A 19141-nucleotide genomic window follows, 5' to 3' on the forward strand; every position below is an offset into this window, starting at 1 on the left:
AAGAGTATAAACAAGCTTAAGGGTAAGACGCGGGTGCTGACTAGAGATGGGAAAGGGCGCGCTGGGACGTGGGAGGCGAAGTGAGGTCCTAGGGCAGTGGGCAGGTGAGGAGAGGCTCGGGGGTTGAGAGCGGAAGTGCCGCGGCTCGCGAAGGCGGGAGCGTCTGCTGAGTCAGAGACCCGCAACAACCTGGCCGCGCAGGGGGGCGGAGTGGTGAGCGCGTGGGCGGGCCAGGAGGCGGGGCCTACGCCTGACGCGTCCCGAGGGCGCTGCGGCCGCGGGCCGGGCGGGGCGGCGGCGGCGGCGGCGCGGCGGCGGCGGCCCGCGGGGGAGGGGCACGGCGTCAGCGCGTCGCCGGCTGGGCCGCGCTGGTGGCCAGGAGGGAGAGACTAGGAGGAGGAGGAGGAGGAGGTGAGTAGGCTCCGGGCTGGGGAGCCGCGCGGGCCGGCGGGGAGGCGGGGAGCGCGGCCCCTCCCCTCCTTGGCGCCCGCCTCGCGGGGCCGCGCGGCTTGGAGTTCCCAGAGGGGCTGCGGCGGCGGCGGCGGCGCGGGGAGCCGGGGGGCGGAGCTGAGTGCCGCGCGGGCGGCGCGCTTCCCGGACGCACGCGCTGCGTTCGCGGCGCCGCCGTCCGCCCCGCGCCCTGAGCCGGGCACCCCGGCTGCTGTGTCTCATTCCTGATACGCGCTGGCCATTTTCTGACCTCCTTTTCTTGGGTTCTGCGCTCCTTGCGGGCCGGCTTCCCGCAGCCAGCGCGCCGCAGCCGCCTCGTCGCGCGGCCGGTGAGGGTGGCTGGGGGCGCGTCGCCTTCTCGCGGGGAGGAGGGGCCGGGCTCCCGGCCTTGGCCCGAGGAGCGGAGCGGCCTCATTGCCGACCACGAGACTGCCGGGCCAGTGGTCCCTCGCGCCGCGCGCCGCCAGGTCTTCCTGAAGGACCCTTTGCGCCTGGCCCCATTATCGCCCTAACTCTCCTGACCTCAGCAGCCCCTTAGCGGAGGCTAAAGACCTCGCTCACTCTGCGCTCTCCCCGCCCCCTTCCCTCCTCTGACGATCCCGCATATACTTATTTTAATCGGGACCCAGGCAGTCTGTTCGGGCGGGGGAAAGGTTCTCTGAATTTGTCCTGTAAATCCAGCCGTGTACCCAACAGCGAGGTTGCAGTACTACGTTAATTTAACCTTTAGTCTAGAGGGAGTTCTTTTTTTTTTTTTTTTTTTTGGTCTCTCCTCTCTGGCAAAGGCAACTTTTTAGAGTTTTCTGAGAACTGTACTGCATTACATTGTCTTTGAGATAATTCTTAAGTTAGCGCTTGGAGGCAGTGTGATGGGAGGTTCAAAGAGAAGGCTTTACACTTTTTCCTCCACCTGTATCACAGTTTGAAATGGAAAACGTGCGTTGACGGTGATTTTCCACACCAGGTGGGTTGCAGAATGCAGCCCCCGTGAGCCGTGGCTCTCCTTGGTTATTGGGTGCTACCTCTGAAGTTGGTTTTAAAGTTCAACAGAATGGTCAGGTAAAGGAGCTGTTGAAAAGAAATCCAGTATAATTCAATAGAGCCATTTTATTGGATTCTATTAACCTGTTTAACCTTAAGCTAGAGCATGGCAGGAGTTTCATGTAGGAGCCCACGTACCAAGTGCAATATTGAATTTTAATTAGTGCATTCCAGGTTTGATGTGGAATAGATTCACATTTCTCACTGCCTTTCATTATATATTTTCCTTAGGATCTTGTATTTAAGAAACAGTTTTAGTATTGGGAGTGGGAGGAGTACCCTTTGAATCATGAAACTTTCTTTGACGAACTTGAAAACTGGGTAGGTAAAATGTGAACCGTGATACTGAGATAAGGTAGGAAACTGAATTTTATAGCATTACCAATTTGAGAAGTTAAGAAGGCTTTTTTACTCCTGTTTTGAAACCGTGTTGACATCTTAATCTGACAGACTGCAGAAGTACAGAATTTTCTGTTTGTGAGGAACTTCAGCAGTTAACTATTAATTATTATTAATAATTAATTTATTGCAACCCTATAATTTTGCAGAGTAAAAGTAATCCAAGTTTCCTGAAGAGATTTAACATGAACTGAATAGAACTAGCTGACTTAACCGAACACCTAGGTAGATCATTCATACCTCCCCAATGGATATTTTTGTACCAAAATTTGTTTTGATTTTGATGTCTTAAGAACAAAAAAGCCAAGTTATTACTAGCGTTGAATTTTTTCCCGGTGTTTTGAGTATATGCCTTAGTTTGTGATTTGGAGTCATTAGATCAAATGATACAGATTATATTTAGGCAATCTTTACATTTCATCAATTGAAACAGTACTTTCCAGTTTGTTTGAATTTAGTAACTATTTTCACTTCGAGAATGTTTATTCATATTCTTGATTCAGATAGTCTGTGTCAATTCCAGCAGGTTGGCATTGCAGGAGTCCTAGGGTTATGGTGTATGTAACCTTGATATTAATTAGGAAGAAAGGTCCTGTAACACATGGAGTCATCGAATTCCAGCATCCTCAGCTCCCTTTTGGTAGTGGTCCTCAATGCAGAAGTCCCCAGGTCCTTGCTGGGGTAGGGTGAATTCTTTGCATCTCCCACTCCAGTGTTTACTGCAGGTGTTTAGTAGATACTTTTTGGCTTGTGTGCATTTTCCCTGGTGTGGCTTCATGTAAGGTGGGCTGTGTTTTATTCATCTTTGTATGCTTCATGTCAAGCGAAGTGTACTTTGTAATGCTTGTGGTTTTGTTGGGCTTAATCAAATTTAAGAAGGTAGCAGAGTGCTTGGAAGTCATGAATCATGATATTATAAACTTGAAATACCTCATTTCCATTTTTGTGTTGAATAGATACTCTGTTAGGCTGAATTCTAATATTGAAGGAGGTAGCAGGTATCTAATATTTTAGATAAATTGAGGCAAGAGGTTAACATTGAGAATTTTGTTCTTTAACGTACATTACCCACTGTGAAATTGGAAAAGGACACCATTATTTAAATTTTTTGATAGGACACCTCAGTTGAGCTAAAATAATACAAATTTTCCACTGGAGCAAAGTTTGAGAATCGTGAATTGAATGACCCTAATTGTTACTGTATGCCACATTTTAAGGCCTTGGTTTCACTTTATAAAGATATATTTTTCAGTACGTAGACTTCTGGAAGCAGCATGACTTATGGAGTTCAGACTCCTGTGGTAAAAAACTGTCCTGAAATGATATTTTAAACAGTTTTTGGCTGATGCCTTGTGCTTCATGGTGGTGATAATGAAAACAAACAAACAAACCCCAAACCAAACAAACCTTACTGTATTTTCTTTTTCCCTTAGGCTTATATTCTTTCTTTAATAGATTATTATAGTGTGCTTTGTTTATTAAAAAAAAATTACTGAGGAAATTTTTCAAGCATTTCTTTTGGAAAGTACCACCACTCCACCCTTTGAATAGCCTTGGCAAGTAATGTTTGGGCAAATGCAGGGCCATTTCCATAGTGTGATTCCTATTTGAGTATGTTGAGTTATATGAATAATAGTTTTCATAGGGACATCATCTTTGGACTACATGCATTTTTTTCCCCCTCCTGACACTATTACTGAAAACAATTGTACAGTAGAGTATGATAGTGCTTAATTTGTAGGGGGCAAATAATTTCATATCTATCATTGCTGGTTCCTGTGTCAGTCCCAGGCTACCTGGCCCACCCACTCCCTGTTCTGTCTTTTCCACCCACTTCTTGAATTGATTTTTAAGACTGAAAATACCGTAAGATCCCCAGCCTCTTCAGGAGGTGGGATCTGGAATTATTCTGGTGCCCTCGGCATCCATTGCTCACAGAGGTATGGCGTCTTACTATATCCTTGGCATGTACTCACTTTGACTGAGTTTCAAAATGAGATTCTCGTTTTGAAAAATGCTTTCACTCATCAGGAGTTTTGAAATATATGGCATAAACATTTTAGGGAAGTATGTGTGAAGCATCTAGGATATATTAATATAGATTTAGATGGAATTAGGTTATAGAATCAGACAATTGATTAAGAATTAGTGAGACTGTCTAGTCGTTTTCTCCCACACTTGAAGGTCACACTTAAGTCATTTAAACTCAAGATTACAATTTTTTTGAGTACTTATTTTTAAAAGTGAAGCAGTTCTGCAGTATTTCCTTAGCATAAAATAATCCATAGAGTTGATATATTTCTTTTATTATTCCTTTTTGTATTCCAAATCCCTTGTGGACCTGGAACCTTGTCTTGAGCCTGCTCCAGAGCTCTCCCTCTCCTCACCATCCTCTCTTCCTTCAGGGAACTTGGACCTGGTCTTGTCCATGGTGGACAGTTGGGGTTCTACTTCAACTGGGGCAGAACTAGCAGAGTCAAGATACTTTGATACTGCTTCTCAGACTCACACTCACTGGATTGACTTCTTAGGTACTGAGGACAGGACAGCTGAGAGCTGGGCTCTTTGGCTGTTACAATTTCAGCTTTTTGTGAGGGTCAACTTTCATTTGCATCTGACGCTAGGACACCCTGGTCATCCAGTCATTACACAGATCCCCTTCCTGACTACCCTGCTCTTGGTTCTCTGCCTTTGTAGCTGAGTTACTGGGTGATTTCTATCCAGTTTCAGTGGTAACTAATTATTTCAGGTGTTTGATTTTCTAACCAGGTTTTCTCTCAGTTTTGAGCTTTCATTTGACCAAGTATCTGTTATACTTTCCCATAGCACATTTGTTCGTTATCTTTCTTTCTAGACTGTGTGTACCCAGAGTGTTGGGACCGAATTTGTGCTGTTCCTGTCGGTGTCCTCAGCGCTTAGTGGCACATAGCAGGTGATAAATAAATATTGATTGGATATAATCAATAGTATGTTATCAGTATGGGAAAGCAATTTTCATATAGAAATTGAGAATTCATACAAGAAGTTCAGACATTTCATTGCCATCATAAGTACTAGGGAGTCTGTGTATTTTAAATTATAAGCATATCCACATACAAAATAGCATCATTAGTCATCTTGCAGGGAGTTTATTTAAGAAAATGTATATAATTTTCACCATGTGTTGTTAGGTGTTGCACATTTCTGTTTTTCTGGAGTTTGATTAAATGTATATTATTTTATATTTCTTACAAATAGAAGTTTTATGGCACTATAAAGAAGTGAATTTAATGGCCCTATTTTTTTTTCTTTTTTTGCGGTACGTGGGCCCCTCACTCTTGTGGCCTCTCCCGTTGCGGAGCACAGGCTCCGGACGCGCAGGCTCAGCGGCCATGGCTCACGGACCCAGCCGCTCCGCGGCATGTGAGATCTTCCCGGACCAGGGCACGAACCCGTGTCCCCTGCATCGGCAGACAGACTCTCAACCACTGCGCCACCAGGGAAGCCCTAATGGCCCTATTTTTGTGCATTAGTAATTATATACTAAAGAATAAATTCTCATTAAAAGGCCCTTAAATGCCTGCTCATAAAAAAAGAGAGACCTCTTTGATTTTGTTCTCCATACAATCCCAGTTATTGTATTGAAGCGAGTCATCAAACTCTTTAGTAGTCTAAACCTTTAATTTGGTTTCAGAACAGTAGTCATGTATTGAATACCCAAATTACCATGTCTTTAACAAGTAATGCAGACACTTATTAATAAAGTAATGACCATAACTTTTCGTGTAGAATTTCTTGTGCTAATTTTTTAAAGAGGACTGTTGAACTGCATTCCCCATGAAGGCCAAAATCTCATACTTTAAAGGATAGTGGAGTATACATTTATGTGTAGAGAGGAGGGGGTGGTAATTTTTGTAGTGGAATTTTTAAGTGGATAGTTTACTAATTATGTTGAGGTAAACACTTTACAACTCTAAGAGGAAAACTTCAATTATCTGAATGAGATGAGGTGCATGAAATTAATTCAGATAAGTGGGGGAATCCTTAGTGTAAATGATGCATGTTAAGGGCCATGACCTCAATCTTGATTTTTTTTTTTTTTCTATATATCTGTCAGCTGGTTTTACATTACTAGATTCTGATTCTTTTTGATCATGCTGGGAATCATTGATGGAGGAGGTAAAGTTTGCTCTATAATTTTTTTTTTCTTTTGCCACAGAGGGAATCCAGAATATCGTATTCTGTGACAAGTATAATTGCTCATCTCTCGCCCGTACTGCCTGCCCTTTTAGGAGGTACACCACAGCCTCCCATTTTGTCACCTTCCTGTCAAATGTCAAATGTGTTTGGGGACTCCTTGAGAATACACTTGATTTGAAATTAAAGCCACACTCCTCTGTCCAGTCTCAAGATGTTTTCCTGCAAGTTGTTGCAACAAGTTGTGGAGGGTGAATTGAGCTGGATAAAACCTTGATTCTTTTCATGTCCCCCTTGGGCTTTAATATTTAAGCAGCAGTTTGCACTGTAAGCCCTTGAAATAGAAACAAGCATTGGGGCATAACCCCTGACCTTTGCAAATCCTAACTTGAAATGAAAATTTTTGTGATTGATTAGAGTGTTTTAGGAAAATGATTTCTGCTGCCATTTACTAAGGTTTGCAGCATTCCTGGGCTCCTGGCATCTGAAAGTTATTGTGCAATCTGTAGATAGTCTGTGTAGCTGTGGTGACATTTTCCTCTAGGCTTTGGTTTTTTTGGTATGTTTTGTTTAAACAGAGGTAAGCTCATCTTAGCAGCAGAGGTGTGTGCTATCTGACACCTCTGTAAGTGAATTTTACTTCTTTCTTCAGCATTACCTATAGGTGCTTTACTTAAACCACCTCAGAACATGGCTCTTTATTTTCAGCATCACCAGCTTCCTTTTCACCTCTTGGTCTTTGAGATACAAGACGGTTCATATCATGATTGCCTTGGGTAGAGTGGATATGATATCAGCAAGCTCTGTATACAGACCTTGTGAGCAATTTCTAGTTCATTGCCTGAGACCTTCTTAAATACTTGCAGGCAATGTGATTGAAGAGTTTAGGCTTCCTCTTGGTTTCAGTTTCCTCATCTGTAATATTGGAGTAATATCAGCTTAGTGTATTTAGTTTTTTTTTAAAGAGTAATCTTAGCTGTATTGATTTGTTGTCATGTGCAGATAAGTGTTTAATAATGTGAATTAATGAACTATTTATCTGGATCATACACGATTTTAAAAAGAAGTAGATTTTGTTCCATTTGATAACAGAGATAGTCAAGTAAGCAAGAATTATTCCAAATAGAGGTCTTGTGCAGTTGACTTTGTTTTTCTTTTATTCCTATAACTGCTTTGCTATTATATGTTTTATTTATTTATTTTTATGTGTTTATTTTTTTTTTAATTTTAATTTTTTATTGGGGTAGAGTTGTTTTACAATGTTGTGTTAGTTTCTACTGTACTGAAAAGTGAAGTAGAGTTCCCTGTGCTATACAGCAGGTTCTTATTAGTTATCTATTTTATACATATTAGTGTATATACGTCAATCCCAATCTCCCAATTCATAACCCTCCCCAGGCTTCCCCTCCTTGTTTGTTCTGTACATCTGTGTCTCTATTTCTACCTTGCAAACTGGTTTATCTATACCATTTTTCTAGATTCCACATGTATGCGCTAATATACGATATTTGTTTTTCTCTTTCTCTTTTGAAAGTACGTAAGACTTTTGCAACAATCTATTTATATACAAAGGATATGCCGATATGTGGGATAGGGAAGCAGAATGTGGAGTGTACTTGCTGGAGTAAGACAGACTTGGATTTGAATATAGATGATCTAACATTTGAGTAACATTGGGCAGGGTTCTTTACTTTTTCGATTAAAAGTTTTCATCTGTAAAATGGGTATTAAAGTTTAAAGAGTTAAAAAGGGGAAAAAGGATAATAAAAAGGTTGTTAAGACTTAAGAGATGAGGTATGCAAAATATTGAGTAAAGCTGGAATCCATAAATACTGATAATTGTTATTATGACTTTGGAAAAGTGGCTTTACTTCTCTGGACCTCAAGCTTCCTCATCTGTAACATGAATATGTGAGAAAATTAATAGAGTTATTATGAGTATTAAATGAGATAATACATGTAAGAACTCATTAAATGTTAATTGCTGGGCTTCCCTGGTGGCGCAGTGGTTGCGAGTCCGCCTGCTGATGCAGGGGACGCGGGTTCGTGCCCCGGTCCGGGAAGCTGCCACATGCCTCGGAGCGGCTGGGCCCGTGAGCCATGGCCGCTGATCCTGCGCGTCCGGAGCCTGTGCTCTGCAACGGGAGAGGCCACAACAGTGAGAGGCCTGCGTACTGCAAAAAAAAAAAAAAAAGTTAATTGCTACTGTTATTTATATTATTAATTCAGTTTCAGAACAAATTGGACCAATTTTGAGTCAAAATGAAAGAATTCATACAGATATTTAATATATTTTTTTTGTTGGATTTGGGGATGGCAAGTTATTCATTAGCTTTCAATGTTTCCTTAAGACAGCCGTAGTTCTCAAGTTGTGGTATACAGGCCTTTTGGGGTCACTGAGACCCTTTCAGGGGGTCCATTAGGTTAAAACTATTTTTATAGTAATACTAACTGTTTGCCTTTTCCACTGTTTTTACATTTGCCTTGCTGATACTAAAGGAATAGGGGGTAAAACTGTGGGTATCTTAGTAGATATTAAATGGCAGTGGCACCAGGGTGTACTAGTAATCATTGTATTCTTCACTACCACGCATTCACTGTATAAAAAACAAATAAACAAAAAACAAAAACTCAAAAAGCCAGTTTTACTTGAGTGTCCTTAATGAAGCAGTAAAAATTATTAGTTTTATTAAATCTTGATCCTTGAATGCATTGTTTTACTATTCTATGTGATGAGGTAGGAAATATGCAGAAGGCACTTCTGCTACATATCCAGAGTACATTGTTTGTCTCAAGGAAAACCCTTATGTGTTCTTTTGAGTTGTGAGCTGAGCTAGCCGTATTTTGCATGAAACATCATTTTTACTTGAAAGAATGACTACCAGACAAACTAGGATTATTTAGACTTAGGTATTTGGCAGTGATTTTCTTGAAAATGAAAACAGTGAGACTTGTCACTTCATGGCAAAACAATAGACAATATTTGTTGCTGATGATAAAATTTGAGCTTGCTAGTGAAAATTAAAATTTTGGAAAACTTAAGTCAACTGCTGTGCTCTTGTCAGCTTCCCAGTACTTAAAGAGTTTTCTGATGGGATGGGTGGTGATATTATGAATGTGAGTTTTTACTATGGTATTAATTATGTCAAGATTTTCAATATTTATATAACTTAATGAACGAATATTTTCAAAGTGATCAGTGTTACAAAATTATGGTAAAAGGCCCTTATAGAAAGCAAGTAACAATACAAAAAGCTTATGTGATATTAGATTTCATATTACAGCTAACCGAAAACTCCTACTTGTCAAGTTTTGGTGTAGTATCAAAGAAGAACATCCACAGTTATCTGAAAATGATATTAATATTAACATATACTTTCTTTTTTCTCACTGCATATATGTGTGGGGCTATTTTTTTTCACATAGGTCAATCAAAACAATGTATCACAACAGATTGAATGTAGAAGCAAATATGAGAATCCAGCTGTCATCTATTAAGTTAGACATGAAAGAAATTTGCAAAAGTTGTAAAACAGTATTTATCACTAAGCTTTTTTTGTATAATAAAGTAATTTTTCATAAAATATGTTCTCATACTAAATGTCATTAAAAATTTAAAATGCATCAGGAAAGCAGAACATATTTTGTCACAAAACTGGAACTTAATCATTGTCTTGCACATTCTAGAAATGGAAAATATTCTATTTCATCCAACAAATACTTGCAGAGTGTCTGTGAATAAGCAGTTTCCACCTGCAGGAACTCAGTGTAGGTAGGGAGATAGATGTCTTCATTTTCAGATACTAACAATTCACTGAAACAAGTGCTTTAATAAACATCTGTTCAAAGTTGCATATTTTTTTCACCAAAAAAAGATAGCAAACTAAATGCCATTTTATAACTTGATTTTTTTCCCTGCTAACACTATAGAGCAAATCTTTTTTCATGTTAATGTTTATAGATCTATGACATCATTTTATAATAGTGAAAAATTGGAAACAACCTAAATGTCCCATGGATGGGAGAATCAGCTGAATTGTGTTGCATCTCTTATATCAATTTTTAAATTAAATTATAAATCACACTTTAAAAAAATTAAAAAAATAGTTAGCATTTTCGCCTTTAATTCCTAATATGGTAAATATTGATAATTATAACTCACTAACAAAAGCTCTTGGGAGTCCTCACTTTTCAAGAACACAAAGGAGGCCTGATACTAAGAAGTTTGAGAGCTGTTTCTTTAAGGAATGGTGGCTAGATTCATCAAATGAACAAAGTTCTAAAGTTTTAATATTTTGCGTATTTCTTTGGAATATGGACTACATACCTCTAGTTTCTTTTCCTGGTTGTAATGATATGTCACTGGATGGAGTTCTGTGTCATTCTCCAAGTAGGCAGAAGGTTCCTGTGTGTGTTTTTAAAGAAGATTTTCATTTAAGATCGCTGCTACCTATATTGTTGATACCCAGAGTTGAGATAATGGTTAATGGTCACTTTATCAGCGAATTCATTCTTGATACCACTCTTTTGGTTGCGAGCTATTCATGCAGTTTTAAGCGCTGTTCACCATGGCAGGCTACTTAAGGGTTGTAGTGAAATTCACTTTGCTGAAAATAAACTGCCATTTTCTCTGAAGTCTTTACACTAGGCTAATCTGTCTGCTGTGAAGTCTTCCTGACATTTCATAGCTATTTTCTAGATGGTCAGTCCACAACTTGTGAATGTGTTTGTGAATTAGTTATTTGCCAACAATATAATATGAATTACAGATGGGTTCCATACTGCCATTGATACTATGGGCAGAGCCTCATTGTGGATTATTAACATCTTTCTTTGGGGAATTATATTCTGACTCCTAGAAGTCTAGCCAAATAAATTACTCCATTGCAATCCAACAGTGGCAAGAAACCCCCTTTTCCTGCTTACAATAGAAACAGGAGTGCTAAAGCTTTAATAGAAGCAAGAGAGGCGTTCTGAAGCAATGCTCAAGAGACGCAGGTTATCCTAGGCACCCCAGGTGGGTAGAAAGGGTGGTGAGTAACCCTCTCAGGTGAAGCAGGTGTAGAAACTTTGGGTCAACCAGCAATGGTGGAGGGAAGAAGAAGGGATATTCTAGATACTGCTTGCAGGTGATAGATACCCTTTTGCGGCAGTTGCTAAAAAAGTAAGGGATGGGTAGTCCTAGGTTGGGAAATCCATATGTATAGAGTTTTGTTGTGTTGTGCTCTTATGTTTGGTTATCATATGAACTGAACTCAAGAAATAGAACAACAAGCCAGTTGGGAAGGTTGAATTCATAGATTTATAGGCCAGAGGTTTGAATGTAAAAGGAAATGATGAACTCCAGGGGCATTCATAATCAGAAAGAGCAGTGGAAGCCAGGAGGGTGTTGGAATATGCAAGCTGTTCACAAGGGCCCCAAACAAATTCACGTTACAGGGTGGCTGTTAGGGCAGGGGTAGAACTGGTGATCAGCTGGCAGAGTTCAGTCAAAGAATGCTGTGACTCAGCCTGCTGCCTTAGGGTCTCTGGTAGGAAATAGACTTTTAAGAGTGGTATCCATACAGGAAACCTGTTATGGGAAATGGTGCATATAAAGCAGAAATCGAGAACCAGGAGAACCTGTGCACACAGATGAGGCCAACTTGGGAGAACTAGAATTTGACCTGAAGTTGAGCTTGTCTTATTTCTGCTCAAGGGTATTGTTTGACCCCTTGGATTGAGGCAAGGCTGAGCCAAAGTGGGAAGCAGAGTGACCATAGCTAGCTGTGTGTAGTGGAGTGACAGACCTGCCCAAGAAATATTTGTTAAACCAATGGATGGAAGTAAGGCAGGGGAACAACTGGGTCATTACACTCATGTTCTTCATGCAACAGACACTAGGCACCATATTACCTACCCACTAAATATTCTCTAGGCTAGGGTTCAGTAAACTTCTTTTTTAAAGCACCAGATAGTAAATATTTTAGGCTTTATGGGTGATTATGGTCTCTGTTAAGTTTGCCATTGTAGTGTGAAAGCAGCCGTAGAAAAATCCATAAATGAATGAGTAGCTATGTTCCAATGAAACTTTGTTTATGGAGACTGGAATTTGAATTTCATGTAATTCTCACATGTCGCAAAATATTGGTCTTTTAAAAAAACTTTTCATCCATTAAAAAAATACAAAATCCATTCTTAGATCATAGCTGTGTAAGAAAAGGCAATGGACTGAATTTTGGGCCACAGGCTCTGATCTTTGTTTTAGGCAAATAAATGACTATCAGTTATGATGCAGAAAGCGTATTAGCATTACTGAAACAGATGTTCTCTAGGACAATGCTGTTGGTGACACTGTCTTGTTTTATAGGTGACACTGATACAAATCCGTTCAAGAATTTAGATGTGACATCTGCAGCAGGTTCAGATCTCTCAGCTATAAGACAAACTGGATACTTCATAAAGGTTGTCATCTATTATGCACAGAGAGCCAAAATCCGTTACTGAGATTGTCTGGGTGAACTGCCTGCTGGGTCCAGTGATGCACTAGTAGACAGAGAAGTTGAAAAAGAAGGCTGGCATATTCTTTGGATGACTGGCAGAATGTGACACCAATATGGCATCAAGCCCTACTGTGATTCCAAGGACTGCATGACTAAATAAAAATGATTTTTTTGGCAGGGGTGGTTCAAGTAACTTTGATCTTCACTTGGGGAATGTGTAATGCATTATCATTCCATAGTGACACAGGGTGATTGCTTTGGTAATCAGACTTTAAAGATCCTGTCTGTTGATGGATTTTAATGTATTACAGTTATCACCTTTTAGTATTGGGCTTTTTTACACTAAGGGTAATATTGTAAAGAGAAACATCTGCTTAACCTAAAAAAATTAACCTAAAAACGTTAATTTAAGGACTATGATTTCACATGGAAGTTTTTGCCTGGGAGATTTTTGAAATTTTGCTCTCCCCTAGAGTGTTTAAAATATGCTTCTATTTGTAAAAAGCTACTGCTCCCAGAATTTTCTAGGAGAATATCCTTTTGTGTAGGCTACTGAAATCAATAGTAAGTAGAAAATCGTATTCTACAGTGCTAATGTGCATAGAACATAGTGTTATAAATTAATACTAACTACTATTAATTAATGTCTTCAGACTATTAAATAAATTCACGTACAATGATTTAACAAGGGCTTCCCTGGTGGTGTAGCGGTTGAGAGTCCGCTTGCCGATGTAGGGGACACGGGTTCGTGCCCCGGTCTGGGAAGATCCTACATGGCGGAGTGGCCGGGCCCGTGAGCCATGGCCACTGAGTCTGCGTGTCCGGGGCCTGTGCTCCACGACGGGAGAGGCCACAACAGTGAGAGGCCCGCGTACCGCAAAAAAAAAAAAAAAAAAAAAAAAAAATTTAGCGAGCAGATGTGAACTGGAAATAAACATATGTATTTTCTAGAACTATTGAATCACAAGAAAACTGGAACATCAAAGTATTCTCTGAACCAAGTCACTGTTTTATTTGGTTAGAGTCCCTGCTTTTGGCATGCATCTATTTATACCAGTTATAGAGGATTTGAAAGCAGTGCTGGGAAATGAGGTGGGTGGATTCTCTCAAAGTTGAATCCCATTTTTTTCCTCAGTGAGTCTTCAACATTTTTTTCATCTAGCATTCAACAAAAACTCTGGCAGCCGAGGATGTAAAACATAGATTACATTTTATATAGTTCATATAGCTCATCTACAAACAAAAAGATTTCCTCATAACTTACCTTGAAATCTTTATTTAAGGCCTATACTAATCAGTTTGTCAGTGTGCCACTGCTACTGTTGCACATTTTTGGTCAGAGTGCAGTGCAACTAAAAGCCATCCTGCTAGGAAAAAGATTTGCAGATTGCTGAATAGTGGAAGTTACACACATCTAATTTACAAGTCAGATTAGTGATCAGAGTCATATGAAGTTGATTTTATGGTTTTTAAGCTAGTTTTTCATTGAAGCAATGCCTATAACTGAGGGACAGGTGTGTTGTAACATTTGAATGCCTTAAACTCTTGAATCTGGAATGAAAGAGTTGTCTTATAGATGTTCAGATCCTAAAACTCAAGGATTTTGAAATAAAATGCTGTCATTTATTGTGCCATAATTGAACTGCCCTGCAGATTTTATTTTGGATCACTGTGATTAATATTTGGAAAACTTTCCCATTTTCAAATATAAGGCATTTTAGGAAAGACTATGATTGTGTGTTTGTTTAAATAGAGCAGCAAAACGCTTTTACTTTATAGATATATTTAATAAGAAATACATGGATTTAACATTGGTAGACCACTCAAATTAGGAATTCCACTGTCATCTTCTGGAAACCTTCCATAAAGGGGAGGAGACAATAAATAGATCCCTTTGTAGATTGCAATTATTTTTTCCTAAACTTTTTTCAAAATATACAGAAGGATGCAGAGCTATAGCTTGATAGGTTACAGTTATTCTTATTTCACCTGTACTTACTGAAATTGAGAAGACCTCTCATAGAAGTGAGTATGAAAAAAAGTAGTGAATTGCAGAAAGGAAGTGCTGTTTATTGGGATTTGAGAACATTATTTCAGACAAGCATCTGTGTTAGTCTTTTTTTTTTTTTTTTTTTTTTGCTGTATGCGGGCCTCTCACTGTTGTGGCCTCTCCTGTTGCGGAGCACAGGCTCCGGATGCGCAGGCTCAGTGGCCATGGCTCACAGGCCTAGCTGCTCCGCGGCATGTGGGATCTTTCCAGGCCGGAGCACGAACCCGTGTCCCCTGCATCGGCAGGCGGACTCTCAACCACTGCGCCACCAGGGAAGCCCTGTGTTAGCCTTTTGGATGGTTCTTGGGACAATAATTGACTTGAATGTAATCAGGAGAAGAAGAAAATCCAGTTTTAAAAATGTATTTTTGGCTGTGTTGGGACTTCGTTGCTGCATGCAGGCTTTCTCTAGTTGCAGCAAGCGGGGGCTGCTCTTCGTTGTGGTATGTGAACTTCTTATTGCGGTGGCTTCTCTGTTGTGGAGCATGGGCTGTAGGCACGTGGGCTTCAGTAGTTGTGGCTCATGGGCTCTGTAGTTGTGGCTGGAGGGCGCTAGAGCGCAGGCTCAGTAGTTGTGGTGCACAGGTTTAGGTGCTCCGTGGCATGTGGGATCTTCCCGGACCAGGGCTCGAACCTGTGTCTCCTGCATTGGCAGGAGGATTCTTTTTTTTTTTTTTTGCGGTACGCGGGCCTCTCACTGTTGTGGCCTCTCCCGTTGCGGAGCACAGGCTCTGGACGCGCAGGCTCAGCGGCCATGGCTCATGGGCCCAGCCGCTCCACGGTATGTGGGATCTTCCCAGACCAGGGCACGAACCCATGTCCCCTGCATTGGCAGGCGGACTCTCAACCACTGCGCCACCAGGGAAGCTCGGCAGGCAGATTCTTAATCACTGCACCACCAGCGAAGTCCAAAATCCAGGTATTTAGAACTAGTTTTCTGTCAGTGGTCAGAAGAATATTTTCTTTTATCTTCCCTCATCCTGCCATGTGGTGAGGTCTTATGAATTGATTTTTGAGATGACGAAACATTGGGATTTATAGGGTCTTGAGAATTCATCAATTACATTTTTGTCCCCAAACTATGTTTTACATAGGACTTCTTTAGTCATATTTATAGGAGATAAGAAAGCCAGTGAACCCGACTTTCATAGACTCCAAAAAAGACTTCTGAAGAAAGATTACTGTAAGGTAAAATGTAGTAGGCATACATTCCTGTGATTATTTTAGTAGAGCAGTGACTATTTAGGTGGATTCTTTTCCCATTTCCTTTTACCCAAGGTCCTAGTCACTGGTTAAAGCTGCTTTTCCTTGAGGCGAATGGGAGGTAACTTTGTGAATGGAGATATTGAGGCTGTTGTAGACATCAGGAAATGAGTGGATTGCAAAAGAGAGAATGAGATGGTAAATGTGTTAGGTGATAAGATCGTAGATAAGCACTCCTTTTTTGGATTGACAAGGGTGCTAGAGTAAGGATATCAGTAGAATAGAGTTCATTTGTTATTACCTTGTACTATTTGCTGTAGAGAATTAAAAACATGTTTTTATATTGGAGTGTAGTTGATTTATAACGTTGTACAGAATGTTTAGTTGTAGATACCATATATTTTAATCTGAATTTTAAAGTGGAAATTCTCCATTTTGTGTAGTGACTCTTCACTAAATGTATTTATAATTAAATGAAGTGTTTGAGTATAAATAACATACTAATTTACTAAGATAAAATTTGTTTGACCAAATGAGGGATCTCCCTTTTTTCTTTCCCTTGATGTTTAGTCAGTAGCTCCCCACTCCCCTTTTCTGGTAAATTTTTTTTTTTTTTTTTTTTTTTGCGGTAAGCTGGCCTCTCACTGTTGTGGCCTCTCCCCGTTGTGCAGCAAAGGCTCCGGATGCGCAGGCTCAGCGGCCATGGCTCACGGGCCCAGCCGCTCCGCGGCATGTGGGATCTTCCCGGACCAGGGCATGAACCCGGGTCGCCTGCATCGGCAGGCGGACTCTCAACCACTGCGCCACCAGGGAAGCCCTTTGGTAAATTTTTATTTCATATTGAGTTGCTTAAAATGAAGGGTCCCTTATTATAGGTAAGCAGTACATGTAATGCAGGGGAATCACACCTGTCATAAGATGATAGGATGATGACTAAGACTTCTTTGTTTCAGGATTTCAGCTGAAGCTCCAACACTGAAAATAAAGGGTAGTAAGCATCCTTATATTCTAAAGAGGAATGTGGGGCTTAGTTAAGAAGAACAGGATTGCGGCATCCACTTCCCATACATAAGTGAAATTAGAAGAGGGGTTTTAAAACTGTCATTCAAGTGAAGAATTGTTAATCTAGTGGAGAGTTAGTTCTGTGATATTTCCCTTGTTCTTTCCAAAAGGACCTTTTATTTCCAGTCCAGGATTTGGCTATGTCTTCCAGGAGGGTAGATTGGTATTTAATTTCATGTTTGGTTGTTTAATCAGCTACAGAATCGTTTCTTTTTTCTAAAAATTATGCTTTATTATTTGACCTACATGCTATTTATGATTGTATTCATTAATTTTAAATTCTTTTTATTTTTAAAACCCCACATTTGTTTATTTTTTTGGCTGTGTTGGGTCTTCGTTTCTGTGCAAGGGCTTTCTCTAGTTGTGGCAAGCGGGGGCCACTCTTCATCGCGGTGCACGGGCCTCTCACTATCGCGGCCTCTCTTGTTGCGGAGCACAGGCTCCAGATGCACAGGCTCAGTAGTTGTGGCTCACGGGCACAGTTGCTCCGCGGCATGTGGGATCTTCCCAGACCAGGGCCCGAACCCGTGTCCCCTGCATTAGCAGGCAGATTCTCAACCACTGCACCACCAGGGAAGCCCCAGAATCGTGTTTCTTGATACTGCAATGGCAACTTGCAAAGAGTTCTTGAGAGAGCATGGCATACGTTTCCTAGAGTTTGGGGGCGTTCCTGAACTGACTCGTTTCTGGAGGGAAGGAGAGTGATGGAAGCCAGTGAGATGGCATGTTGAGTGAGAGAGCAGTAGTGGAAAGAGTTGACATTTGCATCTAGCGTAGTAAGAAGGCATAAGTTTTTTTTTGTGGACCAAGTGGATGCCATGGGAAGTAACCAGGCTTGAGTAATCTTAATGGATCCTGACAAGGAAGGCTGCTTGCCCTATGAGGGAATTTTGGGTGGGATAGTAAGAGGTCAGCCTGAGAGTGCATCCCACACACCAGGGAACTATTCAGCATGGAAGATCCAGCCTCTTTGCTTGCTGTAACTTAAGGCGCCCCTGCTGGGAAGACCTGAAATGTACTGTCCAAGCTGGGCTTTGAGAAGGAGAGGAGGTAGCTATCAATAATTACAAAAGTATAACAGATCATCCTGTTTCATGGCTGTCGAGTAAACCCCCGTGGAAGTAGGCACATGGAATACTTGTCCCTCTTCCTCTGCCTATCCTGATCTGGAATGAGGAAGTGAAAAAGGAAGTGGAGAAAGCTGAAAGAGCCAGCAAGGATTTTGAAAGAAACTGATTCTGTTCTTTCTCTTGGCTGTCCTGGGCGGAGGCAGGGTATGGGTACTGTTTGAATAAGATATGAAACTGAAGGTATAAATTGGCTAGGTTATATTTTGCAGTACTTGAAAATGACTGAGAAGCAGCAGGATTTTTATCTGGGATGTTATGGAGAGAGGGGGAAGTGAGATCCAGAGAAGTATATTTGAAGTGATGAAAGGAAATTAGAGCATATATCCCATTGAGTTCATTGTATTTGATCATTTTCTTAGTTTAATAGGATTTTAATTTCATTGAACAAACCTTTAGTAAGTACCTACAATCTGATCTGTAAGATACTCAGTTAAGCATTTCAGGGCAGGCAAAGATGAGGAAGATTTTCTGTCCTCAGGGGGTTTCCGCTTTAGTGTAAATAGGTAAACTGAATCCATGACAGAGCAACATAGGTGCTCTAGACCTATAAGTGGCAATGCTGTGGGGATGTGGAAAGAAGTGAATACCCCTGGGGTTCAGGGCAGGTTTTGTAGAGGAGGCAGAGTTTCTGCTGGGTCTTGAAGGAAGAGAATGGTAACAGCTGGGAAGAAGGGCATTCTGGCGTGAGGGAAGAGTCGAAGGCACGGGATTGGGAATGAACAGATGGCTGGGAGGAAATAATGCTTATCCACACTGAACATTTTACTTTTTAAGAAAGGGTTTCCATCACCAGTTAAACGTGTTTGCCCATGTTACAATTCCAGTTGAAGTTTGATTTTTTTTGCATGCCATTTTGCATTTTGTTGCTAATGCACAAAGTATATTCCTTTATGAGATACAGTGTGGAAACGTTATTCACGTTAGAACCTAGATGGTTATAAGCATCAAAACCAAACTTCTAAGTCTGATCATAAAGTCTATTACTTTCCTTGATTTAAAACAGTAAAATGTAGAGAAGATGATGATTTTTACATATGATCTTGAGCATTTGGCAGTGCAATTAGTTTCATAACAAGTGATCGTTTTTTAAAGCCTTCCCAGAATAAGAATGAGTATCTTGATGCTAGTGTCACTTTTAAATAGCTATA

The 19141-nt window shown here is 40.7% G+C and overlaps 1 protein-coding gene across 11 annotated transcripts in view; it reads left to right on the plus strand.

Moving 5' to 3' along the window:
- The first annotated feature begins 326 nt into the window (after nt 1-326).
- The window catches only part of GTDC1 (glycosyltransferase like domain containing 1), a 505179-nt gene continuing 486364 nt past the window's right edge, over nt 327-19141 (plus strand). For all 11 annotated transcript variants that reach the window (XR_004350686.1, XM_032637181.1, XM_032637182.1 and 8 more), the window contains exon 1: nt 327-411. The gene's annotated coding sequence lies outside the window, so the exon portion shown is untranslated. The remainder of the gene's footprint in view (nt 412-19141) is intronic.

The sequence above is a fragment of the Phocoena sinus genome, chromosome 7 (genome assembly GCF_008692025.1).
Source record: "Phocoena sinus isolate mPhoSin1 chromosome 7, mPhoSin1.pri, whole genome shotgun sequence".
In the NCBI taxonomy this organism is placed as follows: domain Eukaryota; kingdom Metazoa; phylum Chordata; class Mammalia; order Artiodactyla; family Phocoenidae; genus Phocoena; species Phocoena sinus.